This window comes from Diorhabda carinulata, chromosome 10 (genome assembly GCF_026250575.1).
Source record: "Diorhabda carinulata isolate Delta chromosome 10, icDioCari1.1, whole genome shotgun sequence".
In the NCBI taxonomy this organism is placed as follows: Eukaryota; Metazoa; Arthropoda; class Insecta; order Coleoptera; family Chrysomelidae; genus Diorhabda; species Diorhabda carinulata.
The window spans coordinates 1,577,677-1,603,576 of NC_079469.1; the positions used below are offsets into that span (position 1 = coordinate 1,577,677).

General features: G+C 30.7%; 1 protein-coding gene across 4 annotated transcripts in view; it reads right to left on the reverse strand.

Moving 5' to 3' along the window:
• The window catches only part of LOC130899142 (uncharacterized), a 154,307-nt gene extending 131,160 nt beyond the window's left edge, over positions 1-23,147 (reverse strand). For 3 of the 4 annotated variants that reach the window (XM_057808937.1, XM_057808936.1, XM_057808934.1), the window contains exon 1: positions 22,763-23,047. The gene's annotated coding sequence lies outside the window, so the exon portion shown is untranslated. Of the gene's footprint in view, positions 1-22,762 lie in introns of all 4 variants that reach the window. The other variant, XM_057808935.1, reaches the window with a different exon arrangement.
• Positions 23,148-25,900: the final 2,753 nt, after the last annotated feature.

Genomic DNA, 25,900 nt, shown 5'->3' on the forward strand with positions numbered 1-25,900 from the left:
CAATACGGTCTACTGAAAATTTACTTTTTTCAAAGTTACAAATATCAAAGTTCGATAATTTCTCAATTCTAGGTTTAAAATTTTTCAGCTTAATCTCTCTATCGGTACTATTTAATAATCTAACCGGAATCATATTTTTAACAGGTCTAACAATTAGTCCCGCTGCATATACACCTTTACAAATTTCTTAGGATACGATTACACTATCGTCATTGTTATCTACCAAAAAATGCTTTATTATTTCACACCTTGGTGGTATTGTTGTACAATAATTGAATTTTGAATCAAGAGGTATTGAAATTTTCTCACCCTTATTCCAAAATAAAAATAAGTATTTTTCGTAATCAATAATAGCTGCATGTTTCAAAAGAAAATCAGCTCCTAAAACTCCATGCATATCGCTACCACATTCATCTACAACATGAAAATCATGACTAACTTTAGTATTTCCTAATAAAAATGTAATATTTGTTTTTCCTTTTGCATATGTTGAACCAGCTATACCGTTGATTTTAATTTTTTCTGAGGAATCAATATACTGGTTGTCACTCAAATGAGATGCAAAAATAATACTTACTGTAGCTCCTGAATCTAATAATAAGTTTAACCCATTCATCCCATACTTAATAGGTACATAACTTAATCCATTTATACATAAACTTAAAATACTATCTTCCTGTTCAATTTTAGGATCGAAAAAACGTATTTACTTCATTCGATTCATTATTGTTACTATTCCTACTGGTACTACCGTTTTCTCTGTTTTCACCACTTCCTATCACGTTACATCTTTGATTATTATTATTTTGATTGTATCTATTATTACCTGATCTTTGATTTCTGTTATTATAACGACCGTTATTTCGTCCTCTAAAGTTATTATTATCACGCTGACGATTGTTTTGGTTATTGTAATTGCTATTCCGGGAATTATAATTATTATTTCTGTTAGTGTGATTGCTATTATTTCTATAACTTCCCCTGTTGTTTCCGTTTGAACGCGAATTACCCCTATACGCGTTATTTTGTCGCGAATCACTCTTGTTACGCGTATGAAAAACTTGTGCTGAAGATGAAGCTTTCTTTGAAATTTCTTCATCTTTCGCGCCACTAATCGCGTCTTTCAATTTTGCATAATTTCGCGCCTTAATAACTGTTCGCAGTTCATGGTTACGTAGACCATTAGCAAACGCATTAATTGCAATTTTTTCATTAGCCACTCTTAAAATTTTGACTGCGCCACCATCTCCATCTGCTTGTGCTAATGTGAGATTGACCAGTAAATCTTCCAATGATTTTCCAAACTCATCTATTGATTTTTCTAATTGTCTCGCGCTATGTAATTCGTTTGACAACGCTGCAGCAGATTTTTTTGTTAATAAATTAGCTTTAATATCATTAATTAAATCGGCATTAGAATTGTAATTTGATTCTAACCTTAGTTTCGCACTTTGACTAAGTTTCGTTTTTAACACAAAAGTAGTTAACAATTTTTTTCCCGCGACATTTAACAAACCGTCATACAATTCTATAGCATCAATTAATTGTTTAGTACTATTCTCTGTATCGTCCACAGAAGGCAATAAGTTTGCTGCTGTTCTTAAACTAAATTCTTCAGCCATTTCTGCTGTTTCGACTAAATTACTATTAGAGGTAATATTAATTGATCTAGTTTCTAAAATTTGTTTAATTTCTGCAATATTTTTGTCATTTATTTGAACATAATTCTTAGCTTTCTTTGTCACATCTTCGCTATGAGTGCTTTTATTAAAATTCTGCTTTGCAAGTTCATATTCTTCTTTTAACCTATCTAATGTACTGAGTTTACTCTTAATTAAAATTATATCGTTTCTACGCTGCTGATTGTCTTTACCTAAATTTCTTAAAAATACCCTAAATTCCTCATACAAATTTTTAATATCCTCAAGATCGCTCATGGATAATAATTGACTAAAATTAACACTTATCTTTTATTCTTCAATTTTGAAATTTCCGAGCCGCTTGGACACAACGTCTTGAATTTTGAACTCCTTGCGATTGCGACACATCACAGTTTACACTGCACTACACAACACTTTCTCTGCTGTTTTGGATCTCTTCTCTGATCTTCTTCTCCAAACTTTTCTTGCAACGACGAGTAAGTCGCCATATGATAAGGAACAAAAAAAGTACAAAAGCAATCAATCCCAAAACTTCAGATATGGAAAACTTCTGGCTCCAACTGGTGGTACTGCCTCCGCTATTACCGCTTTGTGCTATAATTACCTCTTCTTTTGATTGTGATGATCCCATTTCTGCTATCACTTTACTTGCACATTTAGCCACTTTCCACTCAACATTTTAATTTATTTTGGGCTGGCAGGATCGCCATGTGAAGAATGTGTCCTTTAGGGTAAAAAGGGGGACATGATCTAGCTATTCGCTAAAATAATGGAAGTTCAAAAATCTCTCACACGTATATTGATAACGTTACATGTCTGTACTGGACAACGATCATAGTTATAATAATAATAAGCCGTCGACCCGGATGGATCGAACCAACCAAAAATGCTTACATATTAACTTACATTTCCTATCAATATGCTGACATCTGAAGTAATGTACCATGCACATTGAAACAGGAAATTATCTTGCAATTATAACAGGCAGTTCAATGTCCATTGCAATTATATTTAAAACAAAGTTGATTAGCAACTGTCTCAAATGCACTCGTTTCATTTGCAAATCATCTGTTGAAATGCTTTCAAAGACCAGTACAAGCTTTTAAGCTCTTCATTATTCACTTTTGGTATAATTTCATCTGTTTTCGAGAAAGCCTCAACCGTTTCATGATTTCATTTATTTTTACATTTGAATCCTTCTCAAGATAGTTAATGAAAATTATCCCACGCGCTTTCCAAAAAACCGACGCCTACTGAAGGAACGGTCTTTGCCTTCTTTAGAGCCGGTTCTTCCTTTTCAGTCCATTGTTTTGATTGTTTTTTGTATCGAATGTGAAGTGATTGATCCACGTTTCATCCATTTTTATGAAACGTCGCAAAAATTCGGTTTTCGCACTTTTTGAAATGCCTATTATGTCTAGTAGCTCGCGTACCAGTACCAATTCATGGATTTTCTTCAATATTTCTGAAGTCGTCACTTCATTTGGTCGACCGCTGTGAGGCTGGTACTTGCAAGTCGTACAGCCTCGTTTAAACTAAGCTAACTGTTTATATCGAAGGAGCAGTCTTACCCAGAGTAGAATCTAGTTCAGTTTTTATATTTTTTGGGCTAAAACCTTTCGATTTTTTCCATGTTTACAAATTAACTGAAAACATTCATTATTAATGGATGCCTAACAAATACTAAACAACGTCTTCAAACTTGACACATATCATAATCTTCGTATGTATTTTTTCTTTATCAACTGATGCTATCAAAATTCATCTTATTCAGTGATTACACATCACAGCTTTTCATACAAAATATTGGGAAGAATATATAAAAAGAAAGATTAATGTTTAGAAAAATTTTACTTCTAATCTAGATCTAGTTGAATTGAATAAATTTGATTTAAAACGCATTCAAAAACCAATAGACAGTAGATAACCGAAAGAAAATTATCATTCAATATAATTTTTTCGAAATATTCGCATGGGAATTTTTTTCTTTTTTAAATTCGATTCCGGACGAACGAAGGGTTGACCCTGTGATCTAAAACGACTAATAATCTAGGGAGTGTCTATCAATTATAATAATGGTGTTTGGAGGCATTGTATTTTTAAGTACTTGGTCCGGGAATAATGGGAAAATAAAGGCCCATTACATAATTCTTTTCAATTAGAACCTTGAGGGGAGAGTGAATTAAATATGGCGACTAAACTCATAAGATTTATGTAATTTTTATTACAACCTGACGGTCGTAGTTGAAAGGGCGCTAATGTCAATGTCCACATAATGCCTCGATGTACCTAATCTCCCAAATTAAATTTATTATAAATTTTATAAATTTATATAATGTTTCTAAATGTTCTCAAATGTTCTAAAAATTTACGTTTCGACTAATTTTAAGTCCTTACATCTCATATATGTAGCACTAATCAATTAAATTATTTGTCCAATTTCTTATTTCTTAGACCTTTTGATATATATTAATTACTTTAAAATTAATTTTTTCAAAAATCAAGAACATTTAGAAGCATTAAATTATTTGTATATTACAAGTATCAGATCTCATTTTATGTTGAATTTCCTTATTTAGATGATAGGCGTTATTAAAAAAAAACTAATTTTGAAACAGAAGAGACTTAAAATTTAGAAATATTTAGAAACAAACATATCATAAAGTCTAAGGAATGAGAAATTTAAAAAAAATCTGTCTAAGAAAGGATAAAGAACTTAGTGTTAAAGAAATTGAAAATTGTATTCGTAGAAATGAGAAAATTACTTTATTTGTATTAAAAACAATAAGTAACATCCCTAGAATACAAATCATTCATTCTACGACCAAGTATAATATCAATTTGATTTATTTCAGTAAATGTCCCTTTCGCATGACTCATTTTCTTAAAAAATAAAGCATTTTCATTTATTGTACTTTTCTAAAAAGAATAATGACGAATAAAATATTCAACAAATCGAACAATTCACAAATTTCAACTTAATGTCATCCGTACAAACACTATAATGACCAAAATGAAATTATTCATGACATTGTTTCAATTGGATTCAATTCTTTTATTTTATTAATCATTCGTGTATACTGTTCAATATGACAATTACAATATATTTGGAATTGTATTTGCTGGTAAAGATATCTAATGTCTCGAAATTCATATTTTATTATTAATAAATTTAGTGGAAATAACTACAGAAACATATTTTTGAAGACCAGGTACATTTTTATCTCTACAGAAATATGAAAGGACGAGCGTCAACCTTGAAGGCTATTCATCATCATCACAAACGACTACTACTGAAGTGGTTACGTTGTCTATAATTTCAGAAAGGTCTGTTGGGTTTTTACCTTCGAAATTGATTACTAATTATATATGTTGATAGAAAATCTAACCAACATTTTAGACCATCATAAAGTAATTTCTACACTTTATAAACAGCTGCGACTTAACAAAATTGGACAAAATAATTTTTTATATCTTTAATTAAAATGGATTGGAAAATGGAATTTGTTCCTAATACGAGGCAAAATTTGATGCATACATTCCAAAATTTCTTAAAAATGTAGATTGAAAAATATAAGATCTCGTTTGCATGCGATATTAACAAAATATTTGTTCAATCTAAAAGAAGTCTCTTACTATATAAGATATTCCGACAAAAAAAATTCTGGTATGAAGATTTTTAGATCATTGTATATGCCAAGGGAAACCGTTCGCCATTTTTGATGATTCCACAACTTGTGTACGCAAAATTTCACTATAATTTAACGTATCAACGAAAACTATTCATAGGATTCTCTACGAGCAACTTCTTATCTCGTTCACATCCAGAAAGTGCAATCCATATCTGTGAAAAATCATCTTCATACCATTTTTCCTAATTGGTGGGTTGGTCGGGTTGTATGAATGTATGGATTTGGGGTCTCGTATACACTGCGACCCAAAGGATCTATCGAGTCCCTCTTACTTACTGCGATAGTAGAGAATCCTATGTTTACAGCTGATCAATCAAACCCACTCCTTAAAAAGTCTGAAATTTGGGATGGCTTCAATTGCCAGAGATCTTCTTCTTCACACTTCGAGAGAATGTCGCCTCAACAAACACCTGAAGATGCACGAAGACAGTGCCCCGAGAGGTCTTTTTGCTTGGCTTTTATTCGTTATCTTAAATTAGATTGGATTCGTTTTTTTTTGTGGGATATCTTAGAATATTGGTGTATACAACACAGGTAAACATAATTAACGAAATGATAGATAGAATAAATTTCCATTTTGACGCTATAAGGCAAAATTTATTGTTGTAGTAACACGATATTGGACAGTATGCAGTTCAAATAGAAAATTTTTATACTTCCTGTTAGTATTTTCAATAAATAATTACAATTTATGATAATTTTCTTCAGAATGTCTGTTTATAACGAACGATTACCTTGGCATGTACAACGATCTAAAAATCTAAATATCTCTTAAATCGTACATTTTATCGAGTTAAGCAAAGAGTAGCTTTTTGTTAAAAAACCGATCGAACAATCAATTTTTGCTATCTTTAAATTGTACAGGTTGTCCCTGTAAAAGTTACGGATTGTTAACTTGGCATGTACAACGATCTAAAAATCTAAATATCTATTAAACCGTAAATTTTATATAGTTAAACAAAGAGTAGCTTTTTGTTCAAAAACCAATCGAACAATCAATGTTTGCTATCTTTTGATTGTACAGGTTGTCCCTGTCAAAGTTGTCAATCATTATATACTTAAACATAAGTTGTGATTTCGCAACTTGAAAGGTCTTTAAATCAGAAACGAGGAGTCCCGGAACACCATTTTCAAACTATCGAGGATTATTTTCAATAGTAATAATACGATCCAAAAAAAAAGTGTTTAGGAGTAGGATTGTTATTAAAAACATGAATTAAAGTACTTAAAAAAGGATATTTTGTCTTAATCGACTGTAAAGTTATAAAAATTAGATAAATCCAATTAAGTTAAAAGCGACATTTCGTCCGGCTGTATAAGGAAAAGTTCAGCAAACAACTTTGACATGATGCGCAACAGAAATCTCTAGTGGAACTTTGACTTGAAAGATTTTCTAGTAGATAGAAAGTTCACTTTGAAGATATCACGAAGATCCCAGATAGTTGGAGTTTAAATCTATTACGGCGGAGTGGCAGTTTTATGCTATTTTTTTATCGACGTAAAGTATGTTTTACCTAAAAAGGATCGTATATACTAACTCGTTTGTATATTTTATTTTCACGTCTCTATTTTCACTAAAATATTATGTTTAAAAATTAAAATAATTCATACAGTATTATTTAAAAAATTTTTTTCTTCGTGTAAATTGGCAATTCCAAAAAGTCGCTGTTACTATCGATAAAATTTCAATTTATCATGCAACATTATCGTTTCTGTCCCGACCCCACAAGCAACACATTTTTTTTCTTATTCAATTTCCAACTTCCACAATTCGCGCGAGTTGTAAAAACGTCACTTTCCCGGAACAGGAAAAGCCAATTTGCACATTTTATTTACAATTTCTATCTATCTCCTTTCGAAGGGAACCTAATCTAAAACTCGGTCAATATTTACTTAAAGATAGGTATTTCAAGGTACATAAAGGCAGGTGTAATATTTGGTTGTTTGACTGTCAAAAGTCATTAAACAATTAACGAATGTTTGAACGTCGAGTTTGGTGTACTCAATTGATATATTTCCAATTCCAAAAAAATCTTATCCGCCACTCAAATTCTCTTTTCTGATGTCATGAACGTTTTACCACAAAGTATTGAAATATGGTAGATTTATAATCAGTGATTTTTTTAAGAGTTAAAGGATTCGATTTTGAAAAAAAAAACCACAAAAAATTGGAAAAAAATGATGAAATCTTTATTGGAATCGATCGAACGATCAATATAATTTTAATGTTTAAAAATGATTTTACGCAAATTTTGTCAGCGGCCACCTCTTTAGATAACCCATGCGCAAGGTCCAATTTTGGCACACTCTCTCTAACGTATCGGCCGCTATTTCACGAATAAATGCTTCAATATGCGTCAATCGTTGCTAGTTTCTCCCTGTAAACATAGTCCTAAAGCGTTAAAAACACGATCTAGGCGGCCAATTGACGGACCCCAAACTGAAGACGACTTTTATTTTGGCCATTGTTTCGCGTGCCGTGTGGCATATGGCACGTCTTGTTGAAACACATTCATCCATTTTGAGCAAAAAAAAATTGTATCATCACACGGTAGCGCTCGCCATTCACAGTAACGTTGCGGCCATCGTCGCTTTTGAAGATGATGCCCATAATCCACACCAAACAGTGACTTTTTCGGGATGCATTGGTAGCTCTTGCAATGCTTCTTGTTCGTTTTCACTCCAGATGCGGCAATTTTGATTGTTGACGTATCCAACAACCAGAAATGAGCTTCGTCGATTAACGCAATTTCATTTCTTAATTCGTGCGTATTTATTTTTTGTTCCTCGTATAATTGTCTTCTGCAATTTATATTGGACAAACTATACTGTCAACAGTGTGTGTTCAACATTTTTCAGCGACTTTCATCACAATACTCATTGACGATTCCATTCAACCGATAGAAAAAATTAAGCGTATTGCATTTATCAATTTCCGTTTCATAACGCATACTTTAATCTATGTTTTCGTTTAATAAATAACATATTTGATAATATTCCCAGAAATTTCAACAATAGCTTTGTCCCCTGGTTTGCGCGGCTATGAAGTCGTTTAAAAACATCCGAAAATCTTGAGTCAAAACCCCACTATATGCCCGTCCAGTTTTGTGTAAATATCCTTCATAGAATGTCAGTTTATCCTGCATTTACTGCCACAATAGACCACCCCATATAATATTTATCAACGTGCCATTGTTGACGTTGAGCCCACTGAGCTCAAAGGTCTTATTAGAAACTGCACGGGATGATTCGGGTGTATGCAACAGGGTAGGATTATTCTAAACTTCATGTGTGCAATATAAGTTTTAAATAATTTTATGTTTTCTTAACTAACATTAACTGGATGGAAATTGACTAAATCTTCAAACTATTTTATCGTTGTAAAAACGTAAACTTTTGCTAGCTCTAAGAATTATTTTAATTGCGCAATAATTAGAATAAATTTCTTATTTCAAGCATTTTCGTTTGCCTGAATTTTTTCTTGATTATTAAAGTTTCCGCAACTTTTTAAATAAAACAGAGAATTTATTGGACACTTTGTAATCGATCATCATTTCCCGGACACATTTTCAATAATTACAATCACTTTCCAAACATTTTTAAATAATTCCATGACTAAATCTTCATACTATTTCCAAAATATTTTATCGTTGTACAAAAGTGACCTTATGGTCGCTCTAAGACTTATTTTAATTGCGCAATAATTAGAATAAATTTCTTATTTCAAGCATTTTCGTTTGCCTGAATTTTTTTATTGATTATTAAAATTTCCGCGACTTTTTGAAGAAAACAGAGAATTTCTTGGACACTTTATAATCGATCATCATTTCCCGAACACATTTACAATCACAAAGAGCGCACGTGCATCTAGCGCACATTACCAGTATCGAATCCGAAAGATCGTTCGACGAGCGCACAAAAAAATTTGATCTGCCCAAGAGATGGACAAACTTACGAACTTTTGAATAATTATCATTAAGACAAAACGAAAAACCGTCAGCAAACTCTAATATTTTCCAAAATGAGCAAATGTTCAATATTACATAAAATATTGAACAAAAATTGATAAAAAAAATTATGTTTTCTTAGAATGAGTGCAATTTTGGTTAGGTATATATAATATATAAATCTGTGCGCTCGATGCACGCATTCCAATATTCAGATTGATTTTGAGTGAAAACGTGTGATTCGATAGACGATTTGAATTATAGATAACATGATAAATAATTGTCTAGTTAATTGTAGATGTAGCTTTTAGATTAAGAAACAAAAATTTATTCAATGGGAAAAGGTAATTTATCAATTTTATATGATACGGGACAAAATTAAAATATTTAATTAAGAAACAAATGTTTGGGAAACACAGGATAATATGAGAAATATATTTTAGACTATACATAGATTAAAAAATAATAGTTTAATAATATTTTTAGGAATAGTAATTTGATTCTTTGAAATTTTCTGTAAGCACATTGGAAGGTAGTTCAAACTTTTTAGTACTTTTGAATTAAAACAAAAACCTTTCACCCTAAGTTGTGATAATTATAACAATGTTATTATTTGTGGCAATTGAAACTAAATTAAATAAAATCTAATTATTTTTTGTTTAATACAATTTATTATTAACTAACTAACTAACTAACTAACTAACTATTAACTTAATAATTATTATTATTATTAAGATTTTTCGTATTAGAAAATTTCGACTAACACTTCATATTCAATGTAGTAACATCAAGTTTTACGACAACGTAATTTCGTATATATCTACTAAAAAGCATTTAAACTTGTTTTAACAGTTTAATGTCGCATTAACAATGAAATAGGAAACTCGCTATTGTAGACAATCGATTGTTACAGATAAAAATAACAACCCGTATCCGAAGATAATAAATTAAACAAAAGTTTAACGATTTTTCAAATATTAAATAGTCCTGTATTATGAGAATATGTTTATATATACCAGAATAGTTATTTATTTATTCACAAAAGACAAAATTTAATTACGAAGAAAAAGAAATCAAGTCTGGGCTATAAAAACGAATAACCTATAAATTCAGTCTTTTTATCTCAAATATACTTAAGTTTGGAAATATGGCAACTGATATGAATATGTCATATCAGACAATGCTGTCATTAAGTTTGATTTTTTTATGGTGAATATACTCAGAACGTGTTATACGAATGTTGAGTTGTTTACAGATACTAAAAATATTCATCTTGGTCAAAAAATATAACTTTCGAAATGGATCACACCAACATCAACTCTCTTCGACTTTTGGTGATGAAGCACCATCTCGAGCTATCGTGTTTTGCTGGTTTTCTGAATTAAATCGTGGTCGCACTTCGCTACATGATGAATTTCGTAAAAATCGTCCAAAATCGGCTATTGTACGTAAACTGATTATGCAAGATCGTCATGTGACATACAGTGAGATTGAGGCATAATTGGGCATTAATTTTACTTGCATACATTTAATATTGCATGAATATTTGGCTATCAAAAAGATTTGTTAAAGTTGGTTACAGCATAATTTGACAATCGCTCAAACAAAAAATCGTGTCGATTGGTGCAAAGAAATGATGAACAAACTCAATAGCTGTGCTTCAAAAGACGTGTATGAGATCGTAACAGGTGATGAATCATGGATCTAACCAATCAACTGTATGAGTCTTTCAAGACTAACTAAATTCAACAAAGGTTGTTCGCGCGCTAAATACTTCGAAGCAAATTGCACATGTCCCCAGAGCAAATCTTCACGACGACAATGCGAACTCCCACACATCAGTTCAAATAAGAACGTTTTTGAATAGTTAAAACGTCGAATTGATGGATCATCCACCGTATACTCCTTGTTTGAAACCAAATGATTTTGGTTTCAAACAAGGAGTATACTCTGAAGAAGCGGTTGATGCATTCAAATCGGGAAGTTTTTTTTAAATTTGATTCCAAATAATTAGCTTTCGTTTATCATTAGTAAAATATCAAAAAAGAAACGCGTACAACACGCAAATATCAATTAAGTAGACGCCTTCCACACCTCGGGAAATTAAAACGAGGACAGGAATTCTGTCGTATGACGAGGTTAATTTACTAACATGAAAAAAAAATCATAATTATACATCTGTTATAAGAATAAGAATGTCTTCGTTTATTTACGTTTGAAAAGCACATAGCGGAACTAACAAGAAATGATTGTCAATCTATGCAAACACTCGTAACATAACATCATCATCATCAAGCCTTTCAATCCTGTGGATTGAGGGCGCTTTTGGCGCTTTAAATCCTTTTTTTGAAGTGGATTACTCCTCATTTTCTAATTTTGATTTTCTTTATAGTTTGTCGGTTGTTTTGGCTTCTTTTGTTATTAATTTTCATCTTTTCGGTTCCGGCATTTTGCTTTCGAGTTTTCTATATTGAGTGCTCTTATGTCCTCTTCTATTTTGTCTCTCCAAGTCTTTCTCGACCTGCCTCTTCTCCTTGGCCACAATAGGGTTCGATTGCGTTAATTTTTTGATCATTTCAGTTGATTTTTTCTCATTATATGCCCAGTCCAGTTGAGTCTCACATATATTAATATCATCTTCATCATCATCAAGCCTTTCAATCCTTTGGATTTGGCTATCGCTTTTGATGCTTTAAAATCCTTTTTTGAGGTGGATTACTCCTCGTTTTCTATTTTTGTTTTCTTTAGGTTTATCGTTTGTTTTCGCTATTTTTCATTCCTTTCGGTTCCTGAACACATATTTCAATATTTAGGGCGGTTATGAATTTCAAAACTCTTATTAATTAAAGATAGAGAATCAGTTCATAAAATCAAGATTAAGATAAAAATATCGTGGGATTAACTTGTGCATTTTTCACTTTTTTCATATACATCTGCTTTTCAAGTTACCCATAGAACGACGACGCGTGCAGTGAACGTGTATGTGTGTTTGTGCGTTTCTAGACAACACGAAATATATATATATATATATATATATATATATATATATATATATATATATATATATATATATATATATATATATATATATATATATATATATATATATATATATATATATATATACCAGATTTCAACGGGCATCATTAATTTTAACAAATGAATGCTTTCCTGGGCAAAATAAATATCGAGGTTTCTGTATATCAACACGCTTTCACTAAATCTTAACAAACGTTAAAAGTGATATCGAATGAAGTCTAGGGAAAGGAAATAGAATGATGAAAAGGAAATTTAATTGAATTTTTACGCTGTTTTACACGTACGCGTCGCAATTAAGATCCGTGTTCTTTGAATCAAAATTTAGTCCAATTTACTGCATATCAACGATAACATAATAGTGAAAAATATGGCAGTGCGCAGCTGTCTTTCTCTACAACGAATCGTCGAATCATGACAATACAACTTCGGAACTGAACAAACTATTTTCAAAGAAACTCGTTTTGTTTCCAATATAAATGTACCACGTGACTCATTAGTATGAACGTGTTGGACATACCAGTATCGGCGACAATTAAATTGTACTGACTAGAGAGAAACTACACTTGTAGCTGAATTACCAATAGTTAGACTTTAATACGTTTTTCAGCCTGTAATGATGTTTGGATGAAGTGGTAGTTGATTTTTTTACATTTAATTGTTATATACTTACGCGAGTTGAAAAAAAAATAGACCAGGGAATAATATTGTAAGTCTATCTTAAATGTCATTATAATTGTATGGAATTATTTTATTTTACGAGGGCTGTTTTTTTAAACTCCGATCGCTCCGTGCAGACGCTACGCGGGCAGGAGAAAGCGACATTGTGGCGTCAGTCGGCGTTGTGCTACAGCCACCTAAACATGTCCGCTATTATTGATGCTCCCGCCAAGCGCGAATTGCGAAGTTTCTATAGTCTGAAATCCATCGGAAAATGATTCGTGTGTATGGGGAAAACTTCATGAGTAATGGTGTTGTGCGTGAATGGTGTCGAAAGTTTAAAGATGGCCGTAATGATGTGCATAATGAAGGGGGCCAGGGACGCGAATCTGTCGGTTTCAGATGACCTGGTATAACGAGTTTACGGAATGCTCCTTGGGTTATACCTATTTATATGGTATTTTAGCTGAACCACCTCTTTACAAATCTGTAACTTTTTGCGTACACAATATAACCATAAAATATAAATGATGCATTAACTTCGAAATATATAATCAGAAGCGGATCATTAAATAATTTATTGGTGTAAATGATTAATAACTTGCTTATCAGATTGAAATTCATTATTAATAAGTCGTTGTCATTTTCACTTGATTCATCATTGGTTCCCAAAGATAACAAGTAGTCCTACAGTTCCTTTTTACCATATTATCAACATCCCACATATTTTGGTTCTTTGGTAGATAATAAAAACAATAAAAATTTTTCCATGTTTACAATTTCAATGAAAACGCTGCCAAAAACAACGTGGCGTCTTCAAACTTCAAACAGATGCTTTATATTACTCTGTACTTGTACTCTGTACTTGTCAAACAACTACCATCATCTCTAGGTCAGGTTAGTTACTTCTGGGATCATCCTCGTAAGTCAATGAATATTCAAATATCATTACCACGTATTTTATCACATATTTGTCGGAATAATGGATGAAATATATAAATAAATTATTCTGTGTAATTAATAACTGGAACAAATTACTTTTTATCTCCTGAACTATAATTGGAATACCACTTTTAGCGGTATGCATGTGAAAAACGCTAAAGCCGAAAGGTAAATACCGAATATAGAATACGTTGAATAGTATACCAGTGTCCATTTGCTGTCAGACCACACGTGAAAAGGCCAAAAAGAAGTAGAGAAAAATGTGAAATAAAACTATATCGGTTCCTTGAGACTCGAGCACGTTATGCTGACCATCTGGGCTATAAAATACTGGTATTCACTAATCTAGATGACCATTGACGTGACAGAAATGAATTGGATTTATAAAAATTAAATTCGACACTATTTTCGTGTAAAATATAAATAAAATTCAGCTTATCGTGTGAATTATGAATAAAATTACAAACTATATTTCTAACCATTATATTTTAGTATTTTTTTTCAATCGTTAAATACTGATGTCCCATCGAAATGATCATTCGCACCGCCGCTGGTCTAAAGCTATACAACATTGAAAACAATTGACACTAGTTTATATTGCGGGTTATGCTGTGCATGTGACAGTTGCTTGCGACTGTAAACAATCTGGAATTAATGTCTTATTTACATAAATTAATATATACGGCATTATTTGAGGCAACGAACGCCATTATTGAAGGGTCAATAGGATACGTGGTGGTCTAGTTGAAAACTTACAATGAACAATGTGTCCTAAATTCATATTGTATGATAGTATCTTGGAAATTTTTAAGATCAACAAGTGTAGTTGGTAATACTTCATACAATGTACCGGGTGTCCCAAGAAGAATACCTTTCGACTATATATAGTACAAAAGAGGTACTAAATTTGTAACAAAAGATTTTAGATTAGCGGAAAAAGGTTTATTCGAATTCTAAAAAAGTCATTAATTTAATATATTTTTTCTGTTCTAAATGTAAATGTTATTAAATATCTGGTCGTATTTCAGTTTTTAAGTTTTTCATTCATGCTACAAGTACAAAAAATTTTTTTGTCGACAGACGACGTATCAATAATTTGATTATAATCATCACACCTTCTCACCTTTATGAAAAAAAGTTTTCAGTTGGCTGAAACCACGCAGAGACCGTTTCAGTTATACAGAAGAATTTAATTTAAAAGCTATTCCGCAATAAGATTAAATAAATCGAAAGTATCTGTTGATAATGAAATTACACGTCCAAGGGTTTTTGTATGCTCGATGAACTTGCAGAATATCTATAATGTATACAGGGTGTCCCACGACGATTTAAAACTATCTGTATATATGGCAAAATAATTATAGTAGAATCATGAAAATTTCTACGTTTGGATTTTTGGATACGATCTTTTCAATTAAAATATTTTCAAATGCCGACTTCCGGTTCTACCGGAAATCGACTATAATTATAATTATTTTAAATGGAACACCCTGTATATTAATACATTTTTGAAATCTACGTAAAATTTTAGTATACTTTTGTCAAAAACTTTTTTCGAAAAATACATACTTTTTTAGTTATTAATTTTTTTGTAAAAAATTTGACCCTTATAAATTATTTTTTTTACGAGGATACCCTTAAAGATATGAAAATGGTTTCTATTCGGTTGCTTTTAGCAAGTTCAGACGTATTTGAATCTACGTTGAAAAATTTTTTATTTTATTCAGGGCGTGTATAAAAAGTGTTCAAAGTTTAACTGCATAAATATCAAATTTACTTTATTTTTTTAAATAGAATAGAACTGAAATAGAACCACCCGGTTTTTTCCATTTTAATGCATTCAGGGGTAAAAAATAAGACAAATTCATGTATACTTTCCTATACCTAAAATATGTAAGTATAAAGTATGTATTTTTCGAAAAAAGTTTTTAGACAAAAGTATACTAAAATTTTACGTAGATTTTCAAAATGTATTAATATACAGGGTGTTCTATTTAAAATAACAAAGTCCGGTTCTACTGGAAGTTTCATGATTCTATTATAATTATTTTGTCATTTATACAGATAGTTTTAACTCGTCGTGGGACACCCTGTATATATGCAGAAAGTAAAATAGATTTAAATTTAAAAAAGAAGTTATATACTCGATTAATTTTTTCAGTATAACATAATAATATTGATTTTATTATTGATTGATATAAAATTACTACAAATCCCCCATTGGAAAAATTAGCTTATTATTCCCATTCTCTTTGACATTACCACGTACATCATTCATTAATGAAATTTTCAAAATATTCTCAATTTTCTTCAATTTAAAAATTTGATTTTTGTTGAAAGCCAAGTTATAAGAATGAATTTTTTTAAAACCAAGCGGCCACTACTAAAAGAGTACGAAAGGGACAATATTTTTCATTTAATTTTTCTTTTTAAGGTTTAATATTAATTAACACACTTTAACAGTTGTTGTAACTTAGATCGAATGGCAAAGAACAGATTAATAAATGAATCGAGAAAGATTTAAGGGAGATAGGGTTAAATTATCAGGACACCTGCTAGCAATCGAAATTGAGTTTGTCAACATGTTGTTAAAAAATGTAAAATATTAGTTATTTATTCGGTACGGTTTCCTCATTTTTTTTTTTTTTTCGTTTCTATCGAGACGTAACACCTACTGAGTGTCACAAAGAGACAATAAATCATAAATGATAATGGGCTGTTTCATTCTACAAGTATTTGTTCGTACAAATAGAATGAAATAATTCACATAATCCACACACAAACGTATACATACCTTTCTTTTATTTGATATCTATTTCATGCACAAAAGTATGTCTGGATATGGATAATAACTTTTTAAAATGTACACATAACGAACGTAGTTTGTTTATTAACCCTAAAAAAATAACCGTTAGTCAGATCAATAAAATGTACATTCAAATTACGAGATAAAAGACAAGTTCATATAAAACAATAACTTTATTACCAAATGATTGGTCATCGCCGAAGAGATTGAGACATTTGTCATATCTGTGAACAAGCTTGTCAAACAAAAATGGTGAATCTGCGCATTTATTTAACCATTCTGTCAATTCTTTGAACCAGGTGTTAAGAACAAAGGTTTGGAAATGAGATGATATATCGCTTGGTAGAAAACTGACACAAGTCAAAATTAGTAAATGTTCAGAAGGGCGGTTTAAGAATTCGAAATTAAACACAGGATCTAACAAAGTATAAGAAATATTTCATCCAACACTTTTTCATATTATAACTTTAAGTAATAATACATTATTTAGTATGGTTTAATGTTTAATTGAAATATTTATAGTACACACTAAATAAAAGGAAAATGTTAGATTTATTCGAGTTGTGACACTTTTTCATAAAAACTACTCATTACTTGACTTATTTTTTTTAAATGTATGTATAATTATAATAAAAACTGTTTAGTTGATAATTTTAAAAAAATCTTAACCCTAATGTAAAAATATACAAAAAATGCAGTTGAATTCATAGAAAAATTGTGTACAAATTAAATATGATTGTTTATTGGAGGGATTAAAATCACAACTATCCCTTTCTATAAAAGCAAAAGTTTGACCACTAAAATGTACAAACGGCACTTTAATCTGTTATGATTTTAGATTCAATTATTTATCTGGAATATGATGAATTTTGACTTGTGTCACTTTTCTATCAACCGCGCGATATATGTAACAAACAAAATGGGCAATTGCTAGTCTAGTTTCATTCAAATCCAAAGTGTTTTTCAAAAACAGCAAAAAGGCACCCCAAAACCAAGAACTGACGTTCAAGGTCCACCTCGTGGAGGATTCATAAAAAGAAAATCCAATCAGAAGCTAAAGACGAAGCATCACCTCATCACGTCCATTTTTATTCCCATGTAGAACGTAAAACCCATCGAAAGAAAGGCCAAACTCCAGCCGCGTTGTCGTGATAAAGAAGAAAGTCGTTGGCTTATTTTGCACTTCTGAATTTTGAACATTTCCATTAGGAAGAATAATTGGAAAATAAGATAGATAAGAACAAAAATAATTATTAGGACAATCTACAGGAGCTAAAACAGGTGAAAATTCTCCTGGGAAGATAGACACGATGTCACCATAGATACGATGTCACTATAGTAGGAAATTGATGACTTCAAACATATTGTGACAATGATATAGGAGACATGGAATAGAATATAGAATATAGAAGTAAGTGAATTAATTCTCCATGTTTTTTGACCAAACCTCGTTTTTATCAAACTGTTATAGAACTATTCCCGTTACCATTACAATAACAATAAAGCAACAAATTGTTTTATTACAACGGTTGAGTTTTGTCACACACACATACACACACACACAACAAAAACTACTTCAACGTTTTATTGTCTTGTTTACCAATCAACTTAAAATAAGTCCGACAAAGTTGGAATAAACTCAAAAGTATACAACGAGTTTGACCTAAATACGTCGTCCATGTTAATGGAAAATAAATGTTATCCGGTCTATTTGCTCTTTGTATAACTTTCTATTAATATTGAAAGTATTTCTTCCATAAATATTTGGATCGCACGATTATTATTATTTAATAAAATTTTATCTCTCAGTTTTATCAAATAAATCAAAAAGTATTGTTATAGTCGATAAGAAAGATTACTAGTTATACAACAAATCAAATTAAATAATCAGAAATAACTGTTACGCGGTCCTTGAAACCACAATCATTTCACGAAGAAGTCGAAGAACTAAAACAAAATTTCCTATATTCTTATTGGTGTGTTTTAAATTATTATTTTCATATATATATATATATATATATATATATATATATATATATATATATATATATATATATTGTTTAAAATATTGTAAAATATTTTAAAATATATTGTTTAAAATAATTACAATGGAAACTCGTTAAAGATTCGGATAATCGAATGTATGAAGAAAAGCAGGTTTTGTGATATAAATAAGTTATCTGTTTGTTTTTTAACCATTTGAGAGCTGTTTGCAAAGTGCTTCATCATGAGATGGTCTTACATCATTTTCCACGCCTAGACATATTCTGAAAGCCTTGATCATTACTATAACAAGTGATCCATTCTTTCATATCATCATCACAATCCTGGTATATTTGTATTTTTAACATTAACTCAATCATATCCTCGAAAATAAAATCATCGGTATTGGTTATTGAATTTTCTTTCTCCCGATTAAGTACTCTGTTCCGACTCGTTCGTACTTGCATAAATACGACTTTTAGTACGTATGTTAAAAATTTTGTAAATTGGTTCAATTTTACTTAATTATTTAATTGGTCGCAGTTGATAGTCCAGATAATCGTGAATCCGTTTAACTGAGGGCCGGATAATCGCAAATCCGTATAACTGATGACCGGATAATCGAGTTTCGTTATACGTTGTTGCAAGATAGATCGCGCTTTCTCGAGAAGAAAAACTTTTGCACAAGTCCAAAGCAAAACAAAACATGTACAGTCTTTTCGTCGAAAATAAGGACATATATTGTTTCTTTATACACTATATTTTCTGGACTTAGACCCGAGGAGTATTTATTGCTCTTATATATCAAACGAAATCAAGCTAAGTATTTGGCTAAGAAGAAAATTTTGTTTCATCAGGACAATGCACCAGCACACACATCCTTTATTGCAGTGACCAAAATTAATGAATTTAAGTTTGATTTGATACTTCAAGCATCCTATTCACCAGATTTAACCACAATGAATTATTTTCTGTTATCAGAAGATCGTGTTTTTTTTTCATACGCCCTACTTTCTCATTCATATCTATATTTTTTGTAAATGACGCATTTCAATTTGACAAACTACTATTTAGATGTAATAAACATGGCATTTAATAGACGAAAGGTAAAAAAAGCGTGGCCGAAGCAAATATTAAAAAAAATAACAGAAAATATGATGCTGATGTACTATTGTGCACTCAGGCAAGAAAGACCTTACTACCTTCGAAAGTCTCGTTTTACTTGGTACTTTTTACGGATGGTTTACATACTTTTTATATAATTATTCAAGTAAATTGAAAAATCGTGTTCTTTTACTTTTACGCTACGATTAAATACTTCCAACAACAACCATCGATTTTCCGTAAAGTTCTATGGAAAATCTACGAAAAAAATTTTTACTCCGAAAAGTCACCATCATATTTACATAAACGAATAAAGAATCTGATGACTTTTGAAACATATGTCTGTACCCTGTGTTAACGTCGATACCACCTACGGAATATTCCCAAGCGTCTCCGGCAACTTGACCTGGGTTAAATTTTCCTGGAATTGACCGACTATATCTTGAATTTTATTTTCATAACATGCCCGTCAGTATATTGGTTTGAACGTTTTTGTAATGAACCATGAAATGTTTATGTCGTGGAATATTGTATACAAAAAATAAATTTCGTAATTAACTTTAATTAGAATAATCAAGAATCGATTAGTTAAGAATTGCGGCGTCACAAAATTTTTAATATCTTTAAAAAAAACATCAAATTGACACATTAGGTACATTGTTAAAAAAAGGTGATATTCTGAAAAAAAACTCATCACATTCAAGAAGATGTTTTGGAAAAAATTGTACTACTCTCAAAAAAAAATGAACCCAGAAAAAATATTTCTATCAAGCGTCAATTTGAATATATAATTTTGAAGTTGATGAAACTAATGTTTTTTTAAAAGATATTACTAAATTTTTGTCATATCAAAGCTCGCAATATATTAGAATTAGTACACTTCGGTGTTTAATTTACCACATTCCCAATACGAAAACGCTTATATATATATATATATATATATATATATATATATATATATATAATATAAGTTTGTCCATTTACTGATAGAGAGTGTTGCTTTATTTTTTGAATAACTTATGTTAGTGCTGTACTTTGCCGTTTGGCACGTGATACTGGTTGCATTGACGTAACTTTAAAAGCAAGTAGTGCGTGATTGCTTAACAGAGTGCACGTGTTAGAATTGATATAAAAAATTCCGTAATGGAGATTTTTCTCTCAAAGATAATCGACGTTCTGGTCGGCCTAGTGAAGTTGATGATGATCAAATCAAAGTCTTCATTGAAGAGGATCGTCATATAATTCTTGCACAGAGGCCACAATATCATGCTGTTAGTTTGGTGGGATTACGAAGATGCTAGGTTTTTTGAGCTTCTTCCAAGATACCAAACGATCAATTCTGATATGTACTGTCTACAATTCATAAAATTGGATGTTGCAATCAAGGAAAAACGGCCGGAAAGGTTTAGTGTTCCACCATGATAATGCAAGGCATCACACATCTTTGGTAATTCGTTGAAAACTATTGGAGCTTGGCTGGGGAGTGATACCACATCCCCTTTACAGCCCCGATTTAGCACTATTTGATTATTATTTATTTCGAAGATTGTAGAATTCTTTGAATAATCACAAATGACGATGATGTTTAATCGCATTTGGTTCAGTTTTTTGCTTATAAGAACCAGAAATTTTATATGCGCGGAATCGTGAAGCTGAGAGAAAAATGGCAAAAGGTCATTGAGCAAAATGGAAGATATATAATTGATTAGAAACTATCCTTTCTTAAAATTTTTTAATACAAAACTTAAATTACTTTGTCGCCAACCCAATAATTAGTTTCAACATTTGTAGAATTTTAAATAATTTTACTGGTATAAGAATGAAAAGGTTTTGTCAACTTGACGACATTTCGATAAAGAGATACGGAATTATATATTTTCAACGTTTCCAGCTAGAATAACAGATGTAAATTATATATTTTTCATTACACGTACAAGTAATACAAAACAATCCTTTTCACAGCGGCGCATCATCATCAATCACTTATTAATTATTATGAACTCTAACCTCATTAAATTATCGTTGCTATAAATTGTCTGTGTTTAGTCTTTCTGCCAGTTTTATAGATTCAACTTCAACCCTATTAAAGTATCATCTCCAATTATTTATTATTTAATTATTGTGACTATAATGAACCATAAATATATTTATCTAATTTTATAATTATTTTTTCTATATCTATATCTATAAAACTAATACTTCGTTCATTCAATTTGATATTCGTCTAGTCAGATTAGTTTAACTACTTGTAACTTCAAATTATTAAATCCTCAGTTTGCTAAATAAATTGTTTTTAAAAGGCAACTTTGTCAATTGAGTTATTTAATTATATCACATTCAAATTATTAGAAAGAAATTTATTCAATACATCCCTATCTCTTATGGAAAATTGAAAAAAAAAGAAATTATTAATTGACAGTTATTGATTGTTGGGATACATTAATTATGTTTTAAAAAAATTCTGTCACAGAACATAATTTTAGCTTTAGTAAATCTGCATAATTTCAAGCAACAAATTTAAGCTGACATTCGGTATCTCATAAATCCATTATTTAATTCTGTGCTTTGTTAGGTTCATATGCAGATTTTTCGTACAAAGACAGCTTTGTAAAATGATGCTTTCTTGCCATACAAAATCTATTAAATCATCAATGAATCTGCTCCCTTAAAATCACAATTTCGAACACTTGAAAACCGGATATAATTTAAATCCGTTATTATGGAAGATAATATCCAGAGACCTTTTTGTAACTTTTTTTTTGTTTTCTGTAGAGCCAATGAGCGTGAAAGAAACAGGAAGTCGACTATTTTGAATTACCGAATGTCCCTATTCAATATTATTATTTATAAGTATCAACTAATACTTCTCAAAAGTAGATTTTATTTGGTTTAAATTTTATTTGGTTACCGCAACAAACTATTTCCACTTACTATTCATGCGTATCCTTTTCAAAGTAAACGAAAACCACAGTTCACAAAACAACCACAACATACAAAAATAACGAAAAGTTTTGTATAGAATCATAAAAACTAACAACGCGTAACAAATAAATAGTTACACAAAATAAATAAAAATAATTTAAAAGTTAAAGTTTGACCGGCTCTGCGCTTCCACACACTCACTCAACACTCGCTCTTCTTGGTTCGTGTACTCCAAAAGATATTCTCTAAACGTTTTAAAGACGTACTTTGTTATTCGAAAGCGCGCATTGCACTGGCGACTCGAAGGCAAGTCGGTTCTATTCGCATGGTTGCCAGCTCAACCAAACAAACATTTATTAGGAGAGAAGGCATTTCTCGATTCGTAGAATGTTCGACTATTGCTTGAACAATAAAATTAATCAATTTAATCCATTTTATTGGTTATATTGTTAATAACTAAACAGATAAATATATTGCAACTGTCACTGTCAGAATAACCACAAGTTTTCAGCCATTTTATAAATTAAATTCCACATAAAACCGTATGGCAAATATTTTAATAAACAAAATTCCTGGACAATAATTTTAATCAAATAACGTAGTTTCATTGTTAATGATGTATATTTAGTTTCAAATAAACAATCTTTTATACACCAGATTATTTTGGTGGTAACCATCTAGAGATATAATGAATATTATGTATAATACACTTCCGAGCATAAACTTTTGTTAGTCAAACTTTTTAATAGTATACTATAGGGTGAATCGCACAATTTATTAAGTTAATGAGATATGGAAGTGTTGGTTAAGGTTTAAAATCATTTTTTTGCAAATAGCATCATCTCTCCTGATATGATGATAAATTTTAATTGTAAACTTAAGCGTGAACAGAAAGTAATACTGCCAACATAAATGCAAAACCAAGTATACTAGTCCAGTCATTTTAGGTAGATTTAGGGAAATATTTCAGAAAATCGAAATACCCAGCTATAAAGTCGTTTAAACTTGTTCATTTTAAATCCTAAAACATTTTTAGCAAATAACTCGTCTCCTATGGGTTGTATGCTATTTGTATTTATTACAACTTTTGTCTCAAAAATTTTTTCATACGGTGAATCGTTTCTGAGATAGAGGGAGATTAGAATCCCGTTTGAAATCAACTGGTAGCTTCGATCAAAAATATATAAATATAAATAACTTAAGTTTTTTATCAACAATTACATTATATATAAATATTTTTTACTTAATTATTTATTTCTAATCAAGTATTAATTCATTTAATAGCACTTACCTCTACGTGTAGTTTCAAATCGTAGAGAGAAAAATTTTAATCATATTATAAATCAAATCTTATTTTAAAATAATTATTCTTAAATAAATAAAAAATAATAGGAAGGAAATAAAAATGTAATTAATGATAATTAAAAAATGTTATTCGATATATTTGTGATTGTTAAAAAAATAAAAAATAATTATAAGGATAACGAGTTCTAGTTTCAATTTTTTTCTTCTTCATCGTCGTCGTCTTTCCCCAGCTCTAAAATTCGAAGGTCGTTATCGTCTTCAATGATATTTGTTTCCAATTCTTCCATGATTTCTGGATCAAAGATCCTGTCTTCATTAACATCAGTTTCATATGGTACAATATTAAGACAAGCTTGTCCATTACACTGGCCACAAGCTAAAGAACACTGCATCCACATCTTAAGCCGCAACCACTCTTGCAATTACAGACTATGTAATTAGCATAAACGAGAATACAATTAAAATGTAATTAAGAATTTTTGAATTCAAACGGGATTCTAACCACGCGCGCTATGCCCTCTATCTCAGAAACGATTCATCGTCCGTAAAAATTTTTGGAACAAAAGTTTTAGAAAATTTAATGCTTTAAAATACTGATAATAAATACATTTAGCGTAAAACCCATAGGAAACGAGCTATATGCAAAAAATGTACAAAAAATCGATTTTTTTGACTTTTGACCCCCAGATTTCTAAAGTTGCTCACATCGAATTATATATGCGTTTCAAGAGAAGTTTTAGGATGTAAAATGAACAAGTTTAAACGAGTTTATAGCTAGGTATCTCGATTTTCCTAGGTGAACTATCTTAAATGACTGTATTTACATACTAAATCAAAAACAACACACCATAAAAAACAAAATTCTTCCACATTCATCACATTCATTTTTTCCTATTCAATTGTTTACCACATAAATCACAGAAATGTGAGAACTTGAACACCCTTCACCACCGATTGCATTCGATGTATTTGATTCTGCCTTCTTCTATTTTTATTTTGTTGTAGTTTTTTTTTGAATTCATTCCCATATCATCGTAGGTAATTTTTCTTCATCGTATGAAGATTCAAGAACAGTATTTAATTTTTTTCTTGAAAATTTATATTCCGTTAGATCTATTGTGTATTCAATTTCGATTTTCATCTTTTTTCTGCTTTGAAATCAATTTTTTCATTGAAACAAGAGCAAGCTGCTGTACTGAAATTTTAGATTGAACAGTACTGGAGATATTTGATGCAAAATTGATCCTGAGGTGGGATCTTGAAGAGGCGAAACGGGTGCATATAAACAACTTATCTGATGAGTTCTTTGGTATTAAAGTCAACTGCAATCTTCGTAGAGGTTTGTACCAAAAATGGCATTTCTTAGATAAGCATAGTCAGGATTACTGAGAAATCGAACGTTGCTTTGAAAGAAGACGCTGCATTTTTTATAATAGCAGATTTTTCCTATGCAGTGGCCAGTAAATTATAACCCGTTAATTCGTCGTTGGAGGCATTTTATTTTCTTATACGAGTTGTTTATTTCTGAAGAATCTCTTTGCTTTACAAAACACGATAACCGAGATTGTTTCTCCTTTCTCTGGTGAAGTAACTGACGAAACTTTGACGGCCACAACATATTCAGAGCAGTTGTTTAATCGCAAGCCCTTTATTAAAATTTGTGCAACCTTGTTCGTCAAATAGTTTTCAATCAATGTACGTTCCAAAATTGAGAAATAAGAAGAATTCTGTTTCGTCATACCTAACGAACGTACAGCAGAAACTCTTTCAGATTATCGTATGATGAGTTTCCTATTCCTTCATAACAAAGTATCTAACCATGGATAAACGGCGTTATTAAAT